This window comes from Danio rerio, chromosome 14 (assembly GCF_052040795.2).
Source record: "Danio rerio strain M-AB ecotype USA chromosome 14, GRCz13ab, whole genome shotgun sequence".
Classification (NCBI taxonomy): domain Eukaryota; kingdom Metazoa; phylum Chordata; class Actinopteri; order Cypriniformes; family Danionidae; genus Danio; species Danio rerio.
In genome coordinates this window covers 48,265,001-48,285,000 of record NC_141034.1, presented here as the reverse complement: position 1 = coordinate 48,285,000, position 20,000 = coordinate 48,265,001, and the positions used below count along the sequence as shown (strand labels likewise).

The following is a 20,000-nucleotide window of genomic DNA, read 5'->3' as shown; positions in this document are numbered from 1 at the left end:
CACAATTAAGTGCACACAGCATGCTATATCATCTGATAATTGTAAGAAATAATTCCAAAAGGCAATAGACTGTGTAAAGCCACATAAAACAACACAAAAATACGATGAACATGCCGACATCAGCAGCTAATCTGCCGGAGTCAGCTGAGGTGAAGTGATGGCGACCAACAAGACCTAGCTGTCACTCAAGTGGCCACGCCCTTAATTATGCAGACTTCATATAACCTAATATAAAGCAAACAAATGAGTTATAAAAAAAAAATGACCCCCCTCACAGTTGTCAAGAAGGGTAATATTAACTATATAAAGCAGAATCATTCTTTGTACCAGGCTTTAAACACCCTTTTTTTCTGTTGTAAAGTTGGCCATTCTAACAGTGGGCTCAATTGAAATTTGCTCCATATGGACCCAGGAATAGCGGAATTTCGATGATTTGTACTTTATGTATCGGATTCCCGAGAGAGAGCGGGAGGTTGCCGCTTGGTTAGTTCAAATGCCTCAGTATTTAGGCTTTGGTCACATGGTCTAAAAAGATACAATATAGCTGGTCTCTTTTCCTGCTCTGCACTTGTCCAGCTATGCTCCTCTCCTGCTCTGGATCTTATCTGGCTCTACTGCTTCAGGCTTTCTTTAAGGCCTACTTACTCTCTTTGTCTACCAATTACTGTCATTAAATCATTTCATTTTCAAGTACTTGTGAATTACTTTTGATTTAATGTCAACACTTAATTGCTCCACATTGCAATACAATACAGTCACATAATACCAATGCTCTTCCACATTTTAATCTATTAATCCTGCCCTTATTTTTGTTTTTTGGTATAAGATTGTAGAAGGATGGTTTGACTAGAATGTACAGTTTTTTTACCATCATACCGATAGCTTTTTAGACATTTAAATTGCTCTATGTCACACTGGGCCACCGTCACCTATCTAGGAAGATAATCTGGTCTCCGTAAGTCCATATATGAAGTGTTTCGTTGCAAAACGAGATATATCCATTTTCAGAAATGTTGGTTATGTGACATTATTATTTAAGACATCAACAGTCAAGTTTATTCACTATTTTTATACATTAAACTATTACTTGAGCTCACTAAAGGCCAGGTACACAATATTTTCAAATCCAGGATATTTTTTTATTTAACTTTATGTCTACACTGAAAACCTAAATAAGTTGACTGAACAAAATTAATTGAGTAAACTCGTTGCCTCAATTTAATTGAGTAATTGAGTCCTAAGCACTAAATTTGGTGAACTGAACAATTTAAGTATAGTCTACAAAACCGGCAAGTTAAATAGACTTAAATAAGCAAGTTTTGGGAGACTCCATTACTCAATTAAATTTAGGCAATGAGTTTACTCAATTCATTTAGTTCAGTCAACTTATTAGGGTTTTCAGTGTATAAATAGTTCATAAATAAATCATAAATCATGCCAAAAATATATACAACATATTTATCTTAACATTGTCAAACATCTTAAATTGGTTAAAAAAGAAAAACTATACATCATAAATATATGAAATAATATATACAACGATTTATTAATATTAATAAGATTCTGAGTTAGATTTGGACAGAACGTGCACAACATAACCTTTTTATTTTATTTATTTTTAGCAAAACGCTATATCCACCTTAGGCTATATTCTACTACTGTAATACCATTAAGAAAAGCTAGTGAATCAATGTTTTGTTTGATAAGAAAGATTAAGTTAGTTAGATAAACGACTTGTAGTTTGTTACAGAAAGAGTGGAGGCTCCTTCCACACCACTGCTGAAAACCAAACCTGTATGATCAGAGCGGGCGAAGCTGCGGTGTCACAGTTCTTACATCGCATCGAGTCTGTGACGCAAGATCGCCTCGCCCCGTCATATTTAATGAATTATTTCACTGTAATAATAATAATGTGAACAATCATCATCATCAGGGCCTGACCAGCCACTGTGCCTATAGTTGCGTTTCCAGTCACAATTTCACGCAACAAAAAGGGAGCATGCACGCGTTTTACAGTCTTGCGCATCACAACAGCCTTTTGCGCAAGTTATCATCGTCTCATTAGAAATTCACAGAAATTGTTTAAAGAATAAACTTACAAAGGACCCTTAGAAATGTAGCCTTGCAGACAGGGGTCTTATGATGGGAAGGAGCGCAGGAAAAAAAGCAGTTTTTCACTGTAACCCCTAGCCTTCTTCTTGACATCAGCAGAGACTGATAGATGCAGGATAATTTTATCTTGGTCCACTTTTGTAGAGTTTTATACATTTGTTTTGCAAAGTTGAAGGCAACATCTTTATCTAATAGTTTGTCGGCATGACACAAACCAACGTAACTCGCATTACTGAGCAAACTCGGAGCACTTCACCAGCATCAACTCTCTTCCCAGGGGATGCTGTGCTCGCACATCATCCTGAACGTTCTATATCCGTTATATAGCACTTTGTAAAGAAACTGGTCTGGCGGATATCACGTTTTGTGAAAAAAATACATTTGTACCCGGCCTAAAATGTACATTCTTAAATGTTATTAATGGCAGCAATTCACACATAGATTAAGGTACATCTGAACAATGATTTCCAATAATAAAATCCAAATGTCAAACATTTTTTGCATTTTGCAACCAAACTCTTCATATTTTTAATGGCAAAATTTTTGCACGAACTATTAATAAAACTAGACCTTGATGGAAATAGAAATGAGAATGATTTTTACAAGATCACGCTGGTCAGCAACATGACTTAACATTACTTCTGTATTTCATTATAATACGCAGCTGCATGTCATCGTGACATTCAAAAGAGTGTGTTCAAATGATTGTTTAAATTCCCATTTCATTCACATTTATAAAAGTCGAGGAAGGTCTGTTTAAGTTCTTTAGACAGAATGCCTCAGTGGAAATCAGCTTTTCCCATTTGTGTCTGGCGAGCAGCTTGTTTTGGTCCAAAAGGATCTCTCTGAGAAGTCATCTGTAAGGTTGGGTTGGCGTCTCTGCGGGCGTCATTGCGCCACAGAGCTGAAAGTTCAAAGAGCAGCTTTGAAGGACATCTGAGCAGTGGGTGCCCATCCACAACTCATATTCCTCTGCCTGCAATCACAATAGCATTTCCATCACTGTTGACTGAACAAATTCCTATTCTCAGATTTGTATTCTTTCTACAACAGATGATATGCTTCACGGATATGAAACGCTTGGCATAGACGTATTGAAATAGATTTCATTTCATAACCTCAAGCAATCAGAGTTTTTTAAGCCAGATGTGTCAATACAAAACAAGATAAAACGGCAACATATTTTCATTTTGTAGACATACAATCATGCAAGTAGTAGTTTTTTGCAAGGGAAACATATGGTTGTGTTATTTTTATTAGATTTTGTCTCCGATTTCGAAGTCTAACTGTCAATTTTGTCACAAAATTCAGGCAGTAAGTGTTGTTTTTATGCTTTTATACTGTATCTGTTGTTTGATAAATCACTGTCCTTGTCATAGTCATTTCAAACAGGATTGTTGTATCAGAAGACACTGCTGATGGAAACATCTTGCCAACTAATGTCATATTTATCTCCACAGCTAGAAAGTTGGAAAATGTGCTTGTATCAATATGCACTGTATGTACTGTATGCCTATAAATTGCTTTTGCTTGCAGTAATTTGTTTTCATAAAATAAAATGTTTCTTATCATTAGAGCCAGAAATAATCTGAGGAAATTTTTGCTATTTCTGCGTAGATATTAGTTAAAAATCTGCGGATTTATGCTGAATGCTTTTGGGGAATCATAACTAAAAATCTAATTTATGAAGTAAAAAATAATAGCTTTAATAACTTTGTGTGTGTGTGTGTGTGTGTGTGTGTGTGTGTGTGTGTGTGCGTAATATATATATATATATATATATATATATATATATATATATATATATATATATATATACACAGCACTGTACAATTGATGCCCCATTTATTAAAAAATGTTCTGAGTAAAGTTTTGAAAAGATTTTGAGATAGCCACCATTTAAATAAACAGTGATTTGGTGTAATAAATCACTGCCAACAATTCAGTGTGTAAGCAAAATGTCTGGATGAAAAACTCAGGGTGTGTTTGCAAGACAACAATGCCTTGAAATCCTTATTTTTTTCCTCTGCTTTTTTGAAAATGCTCACATACAGTCTAAAACATCATCCCTGTCTTTTTGTGTAATGTCATTTTGCATAGTAGATGTCAGAAAAACAGAAATTATATAACTCCAGTAACATTATATTAGCCCACTGATTCATTCACTTTATTCAAAAAGGTGTCCTTATATAATGGGTCATTAAATCATACATCTGTGGTGACATTATGTATTATTATCTTATTAATTGTCTCAAAACATTTGTAAATAAATTCAATTGTTCAACTATCAACTATAATTGAAAAGTAAAGTTTGTAGACAAATTGTAGCTTATGAAAGACTAGTCTGAAAGTTTGAAGTAGTCTTAAATTTTAAATAACTGAAGTAGTTTTAAAAAAGTTTGAAAGAAAGAGTTGGCATATTTATATATATATATATATATATATATATATATATATATATATATACACATGTATAATATATACACACACGCACACACATATATATAAATATATATATATATATATATATATATATATATATATATATATATATATATATATATATATATATATATATATATATAAAACAGTTCTGTCTTGTTCTCGAATCCAAAAGGCTGGTTGCTGTGATATATTTATCCCCCGTACAGCCTCTTTACCCTTTGTGTATTACTCCGCCCACATACAGCCAGCAAAAAGCAGACACTACAGATCTAAAGCTTAAAAGATGCACGCTCAGCTGTTTAACTGTCAGCTTATGATTTGAATCTGGAAGAAAGTAGTTCCTCATACAAAAGGGTTTTTGAGACTCTCCATGTTTGATTTTGTTTTTATATACATAATTATGCCGTCAAACTGTTGTATAAACACAATATCACAGTCGTAACAGTGCGATATGGCTGTATATCGGCACTGGTGGGGGCACTAAGGCACTCGACTTGCAGCCTCGTGCCAACGCACGCCTCCCACCAGTGCCGATATACAGCCATATCGCACTGCTACGAGTGTGATATTGCTCATATATATATATATATATATATATATATATATATATATATATATATATATATTGCTAGGCAGTTGCTAACATTAATTAGCTTGGTTCTATTAGTATAATTGGTAAATTAAATTAGTATATTGCTAGTATGAATTGGTATATTGTTAGTATGTCAAATGTAAAGTCAATGGCAGTTCATTTTCTTTTTATTTATTTATTCATTTATTTATTTTTTTTACAATGGAAGACTATGGGACAGATGCTAGGGGGCTGTAAGCGGTTGCTAGAGTGTGACTAGTAAGTTTAAAGGTCATCAGTCATTGGCAGATAGCTAGTCTGAGTTTAATAAGACCAGCCTTAAATCTGCATGACAGCCTGGTGCAAAGTTATGAGGTCACAACATTTGGTCCAATGTTAAGTCAATGGGTCAGATTTTGGAAAACTGTAAGTGGGATCAATTGGAAAAGATATAGTAACCTGAGTCAGAGCAGTTTGGAGGTTTGGAGTTAGTTTGGTTTTTGTAGCTTGAACGGTTTAGGAAGAGATGCATATAGAAATTTGTCTAAAGAAGACGGAAGAAGAATAATAAGTGTATGTGGTATAACTGTATGTTGGCTTTCTCAAGGCACCGTAATTATTTTACAATCAATTGGAGTCCATTTTCAATCATCAGAAAGGTTTTCTGTTTCCTTCTGTTAGTGCATACTCAGTGTTCATCAACTAGTCTGCCAGAACGTTTCATAACCATTCATATGAATCGATATATCTTTTATATAACAGGCACATATCCGTGTTTGAAAACAGAAAGATGTCATAAATAGGCAGTGAAATTGAACCACGCTAATGACATATCACGGTCTTTTCCAGAATTGCTCTTTTTTGTTGCTTTGACAACTGTCATGGATACAGATATGCATTTATCGAGCACAATGAGTATATCTCTGATCCCAGAGTGCCACAGCGGAATGGGCTTGTGTAAGATAAGGTGTGCGTATCTTCCATAATACAATAATAACCCAAGCGATTATCCCCTCAAAGCATATCTGCCCATAATACGATCCTGGATGTTTACAGGTCAGACCTCAACGTCGTTCATTCCCACGTCTATAACATGCTGAATGACAAGTCACTACGTAATAGTGATGACTCTTGCCGCCCACCTTCAGGAAACAAAAGGTCAGGATGACACACAAGAGACAAATACATGAGTGTGTGTGACAGGAAGTCAAAGAAAGGAGACTTGATTTATGCAGGCAAATGTCAGACAACTTGATCATAGAGTGTGAAAGTGCCGCTTTACACTGTGAAGTGTCAGAGGCGGATCTTGTTGGATCTGACAGCGCCTGACAGTCGATTCATTTTCTATTGAAAACACAAAGCATTATGATATTGCTCAAGTCAATTTCACGGTTTATTTCGCCAGTGTGTTTTCAAAAGGAACTTTTGTAATGTTCCTGCAGTCAAACAGGCTTCGGCGGTCCTAAAATGCTGAATATCTCTGTATCTGCTCTGAATATTAATTTTGTTTCCAGCAGAGATTAGTTTTCAGTGTAGATGTTTTAGCTTCACAGTTTTTTGGATTTCTTTCTAATGCGAGAAGAAAGTAGAACGGGATAAAGTTCAGATAATAACTTTTACATTAAGCTGCAATATGCTTCCTTTGCCTTTCCTTTCCAGGGGCATTTTTACCTTCATAAGAGCCAATAGCATATAATATATAATATAAAAGTCCCTTAAAAGTTAATCTATAAATTGCACATTAATTAAATCAATATCACTTTATTTGGATGGTCCCTTTTGCCCATTTGTTGAATAGAGGTTGCATTGTAATTACAAATTAGAAAGTTAGTAAAAACTAAGGAATCTGCTCATTTTAGTCCATCACTTAATTATTGAGTCTATTTATTTACTTATGTAAATAGAGAGGACACATCCACATGCTAAGTGGGTGTATACTCACCGGCCACTTTATTAGGTACACTTGTCAAACTGCTTGTTAAAACACATTTCTAATCAGCCATTCACATGACAGCAACTCATTGCATTTGGGCATGTAGACATGGTCAAGACCATCTGCTGCAGTTCAAACCGAGCATCAGAATGGGGAAGAAAGGGGATTTAAGTGACTTTGAATGTGGCTTGGTTATTGGTGCCAGACAGGCTGGTCTGGGTATTTCAGAAACTGATCTACTAGGATACACAATCATCACTAGGGTTTACAGAGGATGGTCCGAAAAAAGAAAATATCCAATGAGCGGCAGTTCTGTGGGCGCAAATGCCTTGTTGATGCCTGAGATCAGAGGAGAATGGCCAGACTGGTTCAAGGTTATAGAAAGGCAAGAGTAACTGAAATAACCTTTCATTACAACTGAGGTATGCAGAAGAGCATCTCTGAACACACAACACATTGAACCTTGAGGCGTATGAAAGCAGCAGAAGACCAAACAGGATGCCACCGCTGTCAGCTAAAAATGGGAAAGTAAGACCACAATTCGCACAGGCTCACCAAAATTGGACAACAGAAGATTGGAAAAGCATTGCCTGGTCTGATGAGTCTTGATTTTTGCTGCGACATTTAGATGGTAGGGTCAAAATTTGGCGTCAACAACATGAAAGCTTGGATCAGGCTGATGGTGGTGGTGTAATGATGTGGGGGATATTTTCTTGACACACTTTGGGCCCATTAGTACCAACTGAACATTGTGTCAACGCCACTGAGTATTGCTGCTATGACCACAGTGTACCCATCTTCTGACCCATCTATTTCCAGCAGAATAACATGCCATGTTAAAGCGTGAATCATCTTAGACTGGTTTCTTGAACATGACAATGAGTTTACTGTACTCAAAAGGCCTCCACAGTAATCAAATCTCAAACCAATAGAGCACATTTAGGACGTGGTGAAATAGGAGATTCGCATCATGGATGTGCAGCCGACAAATCTGCAGCAACTGTGAGATGCTATCATGTCAATATGGACATTTAGACGGAATATTTCCAGTACCTTGTTGATCCTATACCGCAAATGATTAAGGCAGTTCTGAAGGCAAAAGGTGTTCCAACCCGGTACTAGTAAGGTGTACCAAATAAAGTTCCGGGAAGTGTTTATTGGTGTTTTATAGACACAGCTAAAGTTTTTACATTTACATTTAGTCATTTAGCAGACGCTTTTATCCAAAGCGACTTACAAATGAGGACAAGGAAGCAATTTACACAACTATAAAAGCAACAAAGTGCTATAGGCAAGTTTCAGGTATGCAAAAAAAGTGTAAGAAGCAAAACATTAGTAATTTTTTTTATGTAGTTAGTGGAGGGGTCAGAGAGGGAATTGCAGATTAGTAAGGAAAGTGGAGACTTTTTTACACAATAAATTTTCACCTTCCAAAATTAAGATTAAGATAGCAAAACATCATGAACAAAAAAAGTTTAATAATCAAATCGATTATTATTCAAGTTGATTATCAATAAGCAGAGCTTATTGTTTTTGTTTTTGAGGCTGTTTGAAACCAATCCGAAACATTTTCAACCACCTCTGGAAGTGGTCAAAAGTGGACAAGCTCAAAACATTTCCTAGCCTTATCCGCTGAAGACCAGACCCACAAAAAAAACATGCTAGAACAAGGTGTATACAGGGCCTTGGTGACATTTTTGCCAAAGGCGCTCATTAATTTCCGACCCTGCTTGGGCACACAATTTCAGTGGTTTAGCAACCTGTGACCTACATTAATTCATCAATTTATTGTAGTTTTTAAACTTTAGGAGTAATGATCTGGCCATTTCTATCATGGTGTGCTGCTGCTAATGGACCGGTGATATTACTCCAATAAATCTCCTGTCACAGAGCTCTTGGCATTCATGAAATCCTAAAGTGTGTTCTTCTCTACCCAAACCCACACACACACACACACACACACACACACACACACACACACACACACACACACACACACACACACACACACACACACACACACACACACACACACACACACACACACACACACACACACACACACACACACACACACACACACACACACACACACACACACACACACACAAATATCTGACCAAATCTGACCATTTTCAAAGGTCAACAAAATTAAGTCATCATCTGTTTCATGTTGACCTTTCGGTGAACCTAAATGACAACCATTAACTGGGGGAAATATCTTAAAGGTTACCTGTAGGAAAGAAAAAAACAGTAAACTGACAACCCACTACACTGAAACGACCAGGCTGAGGTACTTACACACTACGGATACGTAAAGGCTTAATCTTTAAATCAATGTAATGTGAATTCCAGTCACCCACCCACTCTTCGTTCTCCATCCTAACACCTCACAGACTGACTATGACTAGCGCTGTAATATTAATCACTTTCCGCGCACATGTCCCTTTCAGGGCCTGAAGTAATTTGTGCTGGCACATTCAACTGGACTAATGTATCAAGGCAATGACACAAAAGACTTAAAATGGGACAGAGGCCCAAATCGTAATGAATCACAATTCTGATAAAGGCCTCATGGGTCACTGGGGTGGATTTATAAAACAGTTGACTACTTTTACATGGAGCACTGCGGCATAAAACCTGTGTTTTATTCACTAGGTACTAAAAGCCCTCATTGTGTTTCTGTCTCTAGACTGTAAAATATAATTAGCTACTTGCGAAAAGCAGACAACCTGGCTGCCTTGTAAAACAAACAAAAAAAAAAGTAAATAAAAAAGGACTATTATATTTAACCAACTACTTCATTGTAAGTTGAATATGCTAGGTGTGTATTAAAGGAAGAGTCTCCCAAAAATGTAAATTACCCCATAATTTTCTCACCCTCAAGCCATCCTCTGTGTATTTCACTTTTTTCTGTCACAGTCGGAGGGGTTTAAAAATATTATACTGGCTGGTATAATGGTGTTGAACAGTGGCTTTTACTTTAAAGCTTCCAAAAGTGAATAAATATGTTGTCAAAATAGCCCATATACTGACAGGGGTTTAATGTAAGTCTTATGAAGCAGATCAATTTGCTTTTATAACAGAAATTAATCCCAGCATTCTCTATTAACAAACTTGAGTTAGTACAAAATGCAGCTGCCAGAGTTTTTACCAGGTCTAGAAAATATGATCATATGACCCCAATTTTATCCTCCTTACACTGGCTTCCTGTTAAGTTTCGTATTAATTTTTAAATATTGCTTCTTACCTATAAAGCTTTAAATAATCTAGCCCCTGTTTATCTAACCAACCTTCTGTTTGCTACAATCCAACCCGCTTTTTAAGATCTCGAAACTCAGGGCTTCTGGTAGTACCTAGAATAGCAAAGTCGAGTAAAGGAGGTCGAGCCTTTTCATTTATGGCCCCTAAACTCTGGAATAGCCTTCATGATAATGTCCGAGGTTCAGACACACTCTCGTAGTTCAAAACTTGATTAAAGACCTATCTTTTTAGCAAAGCATACACTCAGTTCATTATTTAGTGGTATGATACATGAATGTGCTGCACGCATCTCGTTTATATACACTATGAACAGCAGCTACGCTAATTATGCTCTGTATTCTCTATTTTCACTATGCAGCACCACTGATTCGATCCAAGACCAGCGACAAGATGATCCCAAGGTTTCCATAATCCTGGACCAGGCCGTATCCTGAGCAGCTGCTGTGGTGGTCATGGAGGAGATGAGAGCATGAGATTTATTAATGTGACGCTCCAAGGACAGACGAGTCTTTGCTGAGGTCCAGCATTCTCTAGCCTCCAGCTCCTAGACTGCAGGTCTGCGCAATATGTTTGGCCTTAGGAAAAAATGGTCATGTCCAACTGAGCCTGGTTTCTCTTGAGGTTTTTTAATTCTTCACTTCCACCAATTGATGATGTTTTTTTTTTCCTCGCTGATGTTACTACTGGCTTGCGTAGTTAGGGATCTGTTGAGCTGCGCATCGATAGATTGCTCTTCAGTGTTTGGACTTTCAGTAGTGATTATTAAACCACACTGAACTGAGCTAAACTGAACTGAACTTAAACTCTGAAAACTGGACTGACACTGTATCAATTCACTATGATCTTCTATGTAAAGCTGCTTTGACACAATTTACATTGTAAAAGCGCTATAGAAATAAAGGTGAACTGAATTGACACAAGACCTCTAGGACTGAGATTAAGAACCCCTGGCTAAAAGAGTTCACCCAGCAACCGCACACATGGTCACAAAACCTAGAAATGATTTTCTTAATTAGATTTTGTTCAGTTTCTAGTCCAAATATCTTAATATTTGATTAATATATTTAATCAAGAAGCATTTTCTAGACAAAATATATTGTTGTTTTAAGAAATAATGTGCCAAAATTAAGTGAGTTTTTCCTTAAAACAGCCTAAATAATCTGCCAATGGGGTAAGTACAATTATTTAGTTTTTTCTTTTGACATAAGATTACTTTGCTTATCCCATTAGCTTGTTTTGCAGAAAATAAAAATCAGTGCATTTTGGCATATTATTTCTTAAATCAAGACAATATTTTTTGCTTTTCTGGAAAAATGCTTTTTATTTAAGGGTTTTTTGTTATTTGGACTAAAAACAAGACAAAAAATCTAAGTAAGTACTTTTCTTGCAGTGTACTTTAACTGCAGCTAACTGTAAATGGAATCAGAATTGTTTTGAGCTTGTCCACTTTCAGCCATTTCCAGAAGTAATCAAAACCACATTAGATTGGATTGCTTAAGTAGTACACTCATGAGGTTGAATGTACATAACAATATTTGAACAGATACAGTAGCTATTGCCTTTCTGTTTTAGCACAAGCACACCTCCTTATGTAAATTAATCTCATTAAAGATTACTAATGCACAAAGCTGTCGAAATGCAATTAATATTAGGATTTATATTTAAATGACTCTCTGTTATCCCTTACGACTCGCTTAAACGCTGTGGACAAAAACACAATCTGTGTTACAGATGCCAGCGAACACTGTGTAACTGATAATTATGATGTGAGGCTGGAGAGTAAAAAATCAGTCACGCTGTGAACAAGTAGGAGGAACCAAGAGTCCAGTGTTGAGCTCGGGCTCTGGATCTCATTTCATCTTAATTAAGCAGCAAGAAGACTAACAGAAGCACACTCCTTCAATCCAAGCCATGTGTTTGGTCATTTGCATACAGTAATGAATCTCTAAAAAGCAAGAAGGGAGGGTTTTAAGTGTCATTATCTTCATATTGTAATTTGGTGGCAAGGTAGTCCGAGGCATTTTTCAAAGCAAAAACTACTAATGGCAAATAAAATCCCAGAGGGAAACGGGTGTGAGATATGCTTCTCAGCGTAAATTAAAATTTATTGCTAAATTAAGTATTTTAACTCATCTTTATCCCAAATTTATTTGTATTATTATGCAGTGAATTGTTAGAAAACGGTAGAAAACAAATGGAAATAAAATTGTTCTACAGATTTAGGTGTAAATTGATTTTATTTTTTTTCATAATTGAAACTATGTAAACTAAATAACCGAACAAAGAAATACATAAGTAAATGAAGGAATGAATGAATTAAGATAAACAAACAAAACATAAACAATTAATAAAAAAAGTTAAAAAATGAATCAATGAAACTGCCAATCTAAAAATATCTAAACTTTTAAAATTTCCAAAAAAAAGCCATCATGTTTTAGTTGCTATTAGAGAGTTAGTGAGTAAATAAGCAAATCAACTAATCAAACAATCAATCAACCAACCAATCAATAAATCAACCAACAAATCAATCAACCAAGCAATAATTAAAATCAATCAATCCACCAATCAATAGATTAATTAACTAATCAATCAATCAATCAATCAATCAATCAATCAACAAATCTATAAATTAACCAACCAACAACCAACCAATCAACAAATTAATTAACCAACCAATGAAACAATAAATAAATCAACAAACCAATCAGATCAACCAACCAACCAATGAATTAACCACCAACCAACCAATTCAATCAAACAATCAATAAACCAACGAAATAACCAACCATCAACCAACCAATCAAATCAACTAATGAATCAATCAATGAACCAATCAATTGATCAATATACCACCCAACCAACTAATAAACCAACCAACCAAATCAACCAACCAACCAATCATCCAACCAACCAATTAATCAAACAATCAACAATTCAATCAATCCATAAATCAACCAACCAACCAACCAACAAAATCAACCAACCAATAAATAAATCAACCAACCATCCTACCAACAAACCAACCAACTAATCAAACTATTAACATTTCAATCAATCTACAAATCAATCAACCAACCAACCAACCTAATCAACCAACAATTGAACTAACCAACCATTCAACCAACCAACCAACCAACCAACCAATAAATGAACATTATAACATTTTACAAAACATTATAACAATTTCACAACAAACAAACAGGCACAGAACAAAAATATCAAATGATAGATGTTTAGCCTTTTAAGAAAATATCCAATATTTACTCATATTATTTATATATATATATATATATATATATATATATATATATATATATATATATATATATATATATATATATATATATATATATATATATATTATTTATTTTATTTTTTTTTAAAGAAAAGCATGCTTTATATCTACTCTATTACACATAAACTTAAGCATATTCTATTACATAAGCTTCATGACATCCTGTATGACTTTTATTAGTTCCCACTTTATTCTTTGGAGGTCTCGGTTCTGGAGTACCTAAGCACTGAGATGCGTCTGAAGTAACAGCTCTGAAGACGATACACATGTTGTGGCACAAAGGTTAATTGGACAGGCAACGTTTCTCTCTGCAAGGCAAATGTACATGAACAATTTTCATGGCTGCATCTGGAAGCTGCTCGCCGTCTGATTGATGTCGACTGCAGTAATGGAATGAGTTTAATGTATATGACTCAGCTTCACAATTAAAGCTAATGCAAAACATCAATCAACACCGACTCCGTTTGTTTTGAAATGTCCAAATTGAGCAAGATTTTCATCTCTGATTTTATCTATGGATCGAGTGCTGTGCATTCGCTTATGACATTAATGGAGGATGGCATTCAGAATTTTTTATTTAAAAAAAATAAATAACAAACAACCTCACATACTCGCAATAACTGTTTGAAATTATATTAAATGTAAAGATCTGGTCTCCTGCCATATACACGCAAACAATACCCAATGAATATTACAGATGCTGACCAATCACAATGCATGATAGAACAATCATTCATGAACGACATACAAAAATAAATAGATTACTGTTATAGTTATTGCTGATTGTAATGATACACTGTATATATATATATATATATATATATATATATATATATATATATATATATATATATATATATATATATATATATATATACACACACACAACAGTTCTGTCTGGTTCTTGAATCTGATTGGTTGATAGTCGTGCAATATTCTGCCAGTAACAGCACTTGTACCACCTCTTCACCCTGGTATATTACTCCACCTATATACAGCAACAAGCAGAGGACACTCTACAGTTTGACAAATATTGCAGCTGTTGGACAACATAATGTACTTTTGAGGTTTTTTTTTGTCTAGAATGTGGTTGTTTAGATTGCAACTATGAAGATTATTTATAAGGATTTAATATTTATAATTTCTAAGAGACAGCTCATGGGTCAGCAAAGATGGTTGACGATGTACAAGATGGTGACAGAAGCCCCATAATAAGCCCTGAGAGAAAACATTGTAATTTCAAACTACAGCTGATCAAATCATTAATAAACATGTAAGTTACTTTTAAAGTTGATCTCTTTCTTTTGTATGTTGTAGTGCTGTTTTTTAATCTCCTAATTGCAACAGAGAAATACTGGGAGATATCTCTGTGGATTGATGGCATTTCATGCAGTTCAGCCATATAATCTTATTAAAATGTGAGCAAAATCACCTGTTTTGTCATCACTTTATGACAAACTTTTTTTAAATGCTAGCTCTAAAATGACGTCAACTGCAGATGTGTATAAATGGTGAGAGAAGGTAGTTTCTCATATAAAGGGTTATGTGACTCTAAGTGATTTTCTTTTTTATAGATTTTCAACAGTTTATACTGTTGTATAAATGCAATATCACATTCATGGCACTGTGAGATGGCTGTATATCATCACTGGTGGGACACTAGGGCACTCTGTATTTTTTAAAAACTTATTTTCCATGGTTGATTGTCATGGTGAAAAAACAACAAAATAATTAGTTTTTGAAGCATGAATAAAATGTCTTGGGGGAGTAACATTTTGCAGACATGCAATAAAGTTTCATGAAACTATTTTAAGATTTGCATCCACAGTTTAGAGAATGTTAAGACTGTTTCGAAAAATGTGCCAAAGCAATTAAGAAAAACTGCAATATTAACTGGTAATAAGAAAGAAAGAAAGAAAGAAAGAAAGAAAGAAAGAAAGAAAGAAAGAAAGAAAGAAAGAAAGAAAGAAAAGAAAAATTTAATACAACTACTAGGCTTTAATAATATTTAAGTTTATATCATATTTATACTTATACATACTTATACATATTAAGCTCATTAAGTATACTTGATCATGCTTGGTCAATGGCAGCATTCTGAGCTGAGCTTAACAGCAATCAACTACTCCTGACAGTTTTTCAGCAACCAATTTGCAACACACTATCCAGTCAGCAGATCATTAACACAAAATACACCCTGAGATGTCACTAGAATACATTCAAATCATTAGAAAGAAAGTTTATGACAAGTTTGGGAAACTTAACTTGTCAAAAGCACCGTCTATCACCATGTACAAACTTCTCATATAGATCAAAACAGCGCCTGAATCAATTATTTGGGAATGCAGTCCATTCCGCTACTGGCTGCAATGCACTGTAACAAAACACAAATTGAAACATCAAATCCAGCATCCAGGTGTTAACCGACTGCCTTGTTCGACATCCCCGGAGACCTCTTCACAAAACCCAGAGAAATGAAACCCAGAGAAATGAGTTGGGTGAAATCCTCATGTGATGGGAGGAAACCCGACAGCTATGCAAATCCCCTCTCTTTATGCAAGTAGGGGTAATTAGGCATAGCTAATTGTTTCTGATGTAAGAGAGAAGAAAAACGGAGAAGGGGCTTGATTTGTGAGCTGGCGTGTTTGAGGTCTCCTCCCTCAATCAAAATACACACCTGCTTCACTGCTGCTGCAGAACACTGGCATGTTTAATAAGTCTGATAACGAATGATGATTACATCCGGCTTATGATTGCAAATATGCAAGGGAATCAGTCCTGGATTGAAACTACAATGGTTGTTTGTAGGAACAACAGGTAATTTCATTCACTGATATTAAATCAGAGTATACTAAATCCATTGCAATCAAACATGTTAATATTAGCATCTAATACAAGGTTAAAATGTGTATGCCTATGAAATACTGAAGAAAGCCACTACAGCGCTTAACATTTTGAATGCAAGTTTAATACATATCAAAACTCAAATGATAAATAAAATAATATAATAAATTAGAAAGACAATGAATACCTTTATGATTTTACAAACACTCTATTATACAGCAAACTATACAGTAAACTTTGAGGATAAACTTTGAGAGTCGCTTATCTTAAAATGAACATATAAAACAAACAGACAGACAGAGAGGGATGGATGGATGGATGGATGGATGGATGGATGGATGGATGGATGGATGGATGGATGGATGGATGGATGGATGGATGGATGGATGGATGGATGGATGGATGGATGGATGGATGGATGGATGGATGGAAAAGGATATGGATGGATGAACGGGCAGACAAGATGGATGGATGGATAAATGGATGGACAAACAGACAAACAAGATGGATGGATGGATGGATGGATGGACAGATGGATGGATGGATGGATGGATGGATGGATGGATGGATGGATGGATGGATGGATAGACCGGCACACAAGATGGATGAATGGATGGATGGATGGATGGATGGATGGATGAACAGACAGACAGACAGACAGACAGACAGACAGACAGGATGGATGGATGGATGGATGGATGGATGGATGGATGGATGGATGGATGGATGGATGGATGGATGGATGGATGGATGGATGGATGGATGGATGGATGGATGGATGGAGGGACAAACAGACAAGATGGATGGATGGATAAATGGATGGACAAACAGAAAAACAAGATGGATGGATGGATGGATGGATGGATGAACAGACAGACAGACAGACAGACAGACAGGATGGATGGATGGATGGATGGATGGATGGATGGATGGATGGAGGGACAAACAGACAAGATGGATGGATGGATAAATGGATGGACAAACAGACAAACAAGATGGATGGATGGATGGATGGATGGATGGATGGATGGATGGATGGATGGATGGATGGATAGATAGACCGGCAGATAAGATGGATGAACGGATGGATGGATGGATGAACAGACAGACAGACAGACAGGATTGATGGATGGATGGATGGATGGATGGATGGATGGATGGATGGATGGATGGATGGATGGATGGATGGGCAAACAGACAAGATGGATGGATGGATAAATGGATGGAAAAACAGACAGACAATATGGATGGATGGATAGACAGACCGACAGACAAGATGGATGGATGGATGGATGGATGGATGGATGGATGGATGAACAGACAGACAGACAGAGAGGATGGATGGATGGATGGATGAACAGACAGACAGACAGGATGGATGGATGGATGGATGGACCGGCAGACAAGATAGATGGATGGATGGATGGATGGATGGATGGATGGATGGATGGATGAACAGACAGACAGAGAGGATGGATGGATGGATGGATGGATGGATGGATGGATGGATGGATGGATGGATGGATGGATGGACAGACCGGCAGACAATATGGATGGATGGATGGATGGTGGGATGGATGGATGGATGGATGGATGATAGACAGACCGGCAGACAGTATGGATGGATGGATGGTAGGATGGATGGATGGATGAACGGACAGACAGACAGACAGACAGACAGACAGACAGACAGACAGACAGACAGACAGACAGACAGATAGACAGACAGATAGATAGATAGATAGATAGATAGATAGATAGATAGATAGATAGATAGATAGATAGATAGATAGATAGATAGATAGATAGATAGATAGATAGATAGATAGATAGATAGATAGATAGATAGATAGATAGATAGATAGATAGATGTGGCCATCAGGAAAAGAGCAGAATCTAATTTCTCACAGGTCTGTTCTCTGTTCTCTCTTGCTATTGAGAGTCAGCCTCTATCTCCAATGAATCTGCTCTGCTGTGCTCCAGGCAATGTGATGAGGAGTTGCCAGTCTGAAACATCTAATATATGTAAACTTCAATTGAAATGTTGCTCCTCTGACAACTCTGTGGAGAATGGAGGGATGGACATGTCACTGCCCCTTAAGCGATTCTCACATCTCTTAATGTCAGCCCATGAATCATGTCATGTCATGAAAGTTTTGATAATACCAGTAATAGCCAAAGACAGTTGAGTACATCCAAGCGCTGCTGCATTTCTTGTAAGTAGTTTCCATAAATTACTCCCCAGCCATTGAGCAATATATACAAAGCCCACTGGCATATGCATCATTATACTGTACTATGTGAATGCTTGTGCTGAGTCAACATGGGTATGGTTAATTATATAACAAATTTTCAGCAAAGGCAGTATGTGATATGGAGATGAGGCGAGTCAGCTTTACAGAGCCAGCAGTCCTGACAGAAGAGCGAGTCTGTTGCAGGTAAATCTGCTGACGTGATGGAGATACAAGTAATGAAACGATTGCTGTTGGGAGGAGTTTCATTGCTTCGATTTTATAAGGTCTGTGTTTTTTCATAGAATCATACAATATAGGTTACTGGAATGCCTTTTATTGCACCTGATACTATACTGTGTGCATGGAGGATACATAGTTCTGATGTAAATGTTTGTTTTTATCTATCTATCCGTCCGTCCGTCCGTCCGTCCGTCCGTCCGTCCGTCCGTCCGTCTATCTATCTATCTATCTATCTATCTATCTATCTATCTATCTATCTATCTATCTATCTATCTATCTATCTATCTTTATTTCTTTCATTCTTACACCTATCTGTCCGTCCATTCGTTCATCTATCTATCTATCTATCTATCTATCTATCTATCTATCTATCTATCTATCTATCTATCTATCTATCTATCTATCTATCTATCTATCTTTATTTCTTTCATTCTTACACCTATCTGTCCGTCCATTCGTTCATCTATCTATCTATCTATCTATCTATCTATCTATCTATCTATCTATCTATCTATCTATCTATCTATCTATCTATCTATCTATCTATCTATCTATCTATCTATCTTTATTTCTTTCATTCTTACACCTATCTGTCCGTCCATTCGTTCACCTATCTATCTATCTATCTATCTATCTATCTATCTATCTATCTATCTATCTATCTATCTATCTATCTATCTATCTATCTATCTATCTATCTGTCTGTCTGTCTGTCTGTCTGTCTGTCTGTCTGTCTTTCCGTCCGTCCGTCCGTCCATCCATTCATCCATCCATCCATCCATCCATCCATCCATCCATCCATCTATTTATCTTCCAATCTTCCTTTTTATTCTTACTGTACATCTATCTGTCCGTCTATCTATCTATCTATCTATCTATCTATCTATCTATCTATCTATCTATCTATCTATCTATCTATCTATCTATCTATCTATCTATCTATATTTCTTTCATTCTTACACCTATCTGTCCGTCCATTCGTTCATCTATCTATCTATCTATCTATCTATCTATCTATCTATCTATCTATCTATCTATCTATCTATCTATCTATCTATCTAT

General features: G+C 36.0%; 1 protein-coding gene across 2 annotated transcripts in view; it reads right to left on the bottom strand.

The window, feature by feature from the left end:
- The window catches only part of si:ch211-170a17.1, an 830,126-nt gene that overhangs the window by 598,627 nt on the left and 211,499 nt on the right, over nt 1–20,000 (bottom strand). Inside the window, exon 2 of one of the 2 annotated variants that reach the window (XR_015507874.1) lies at nt 2,738–3,088. The exons of the other annotated variant lie outside the window; for it this stretch is intronic. The gene's annotated coding sequence lies outside the window, so the exon portion shown is untranslated. Of the gene's footprint in view, nt 1–2,737; nt 3,089–20,000 lie in introns of those variants that run through there. 2 annotated transcript variants of the gene reach the window in all.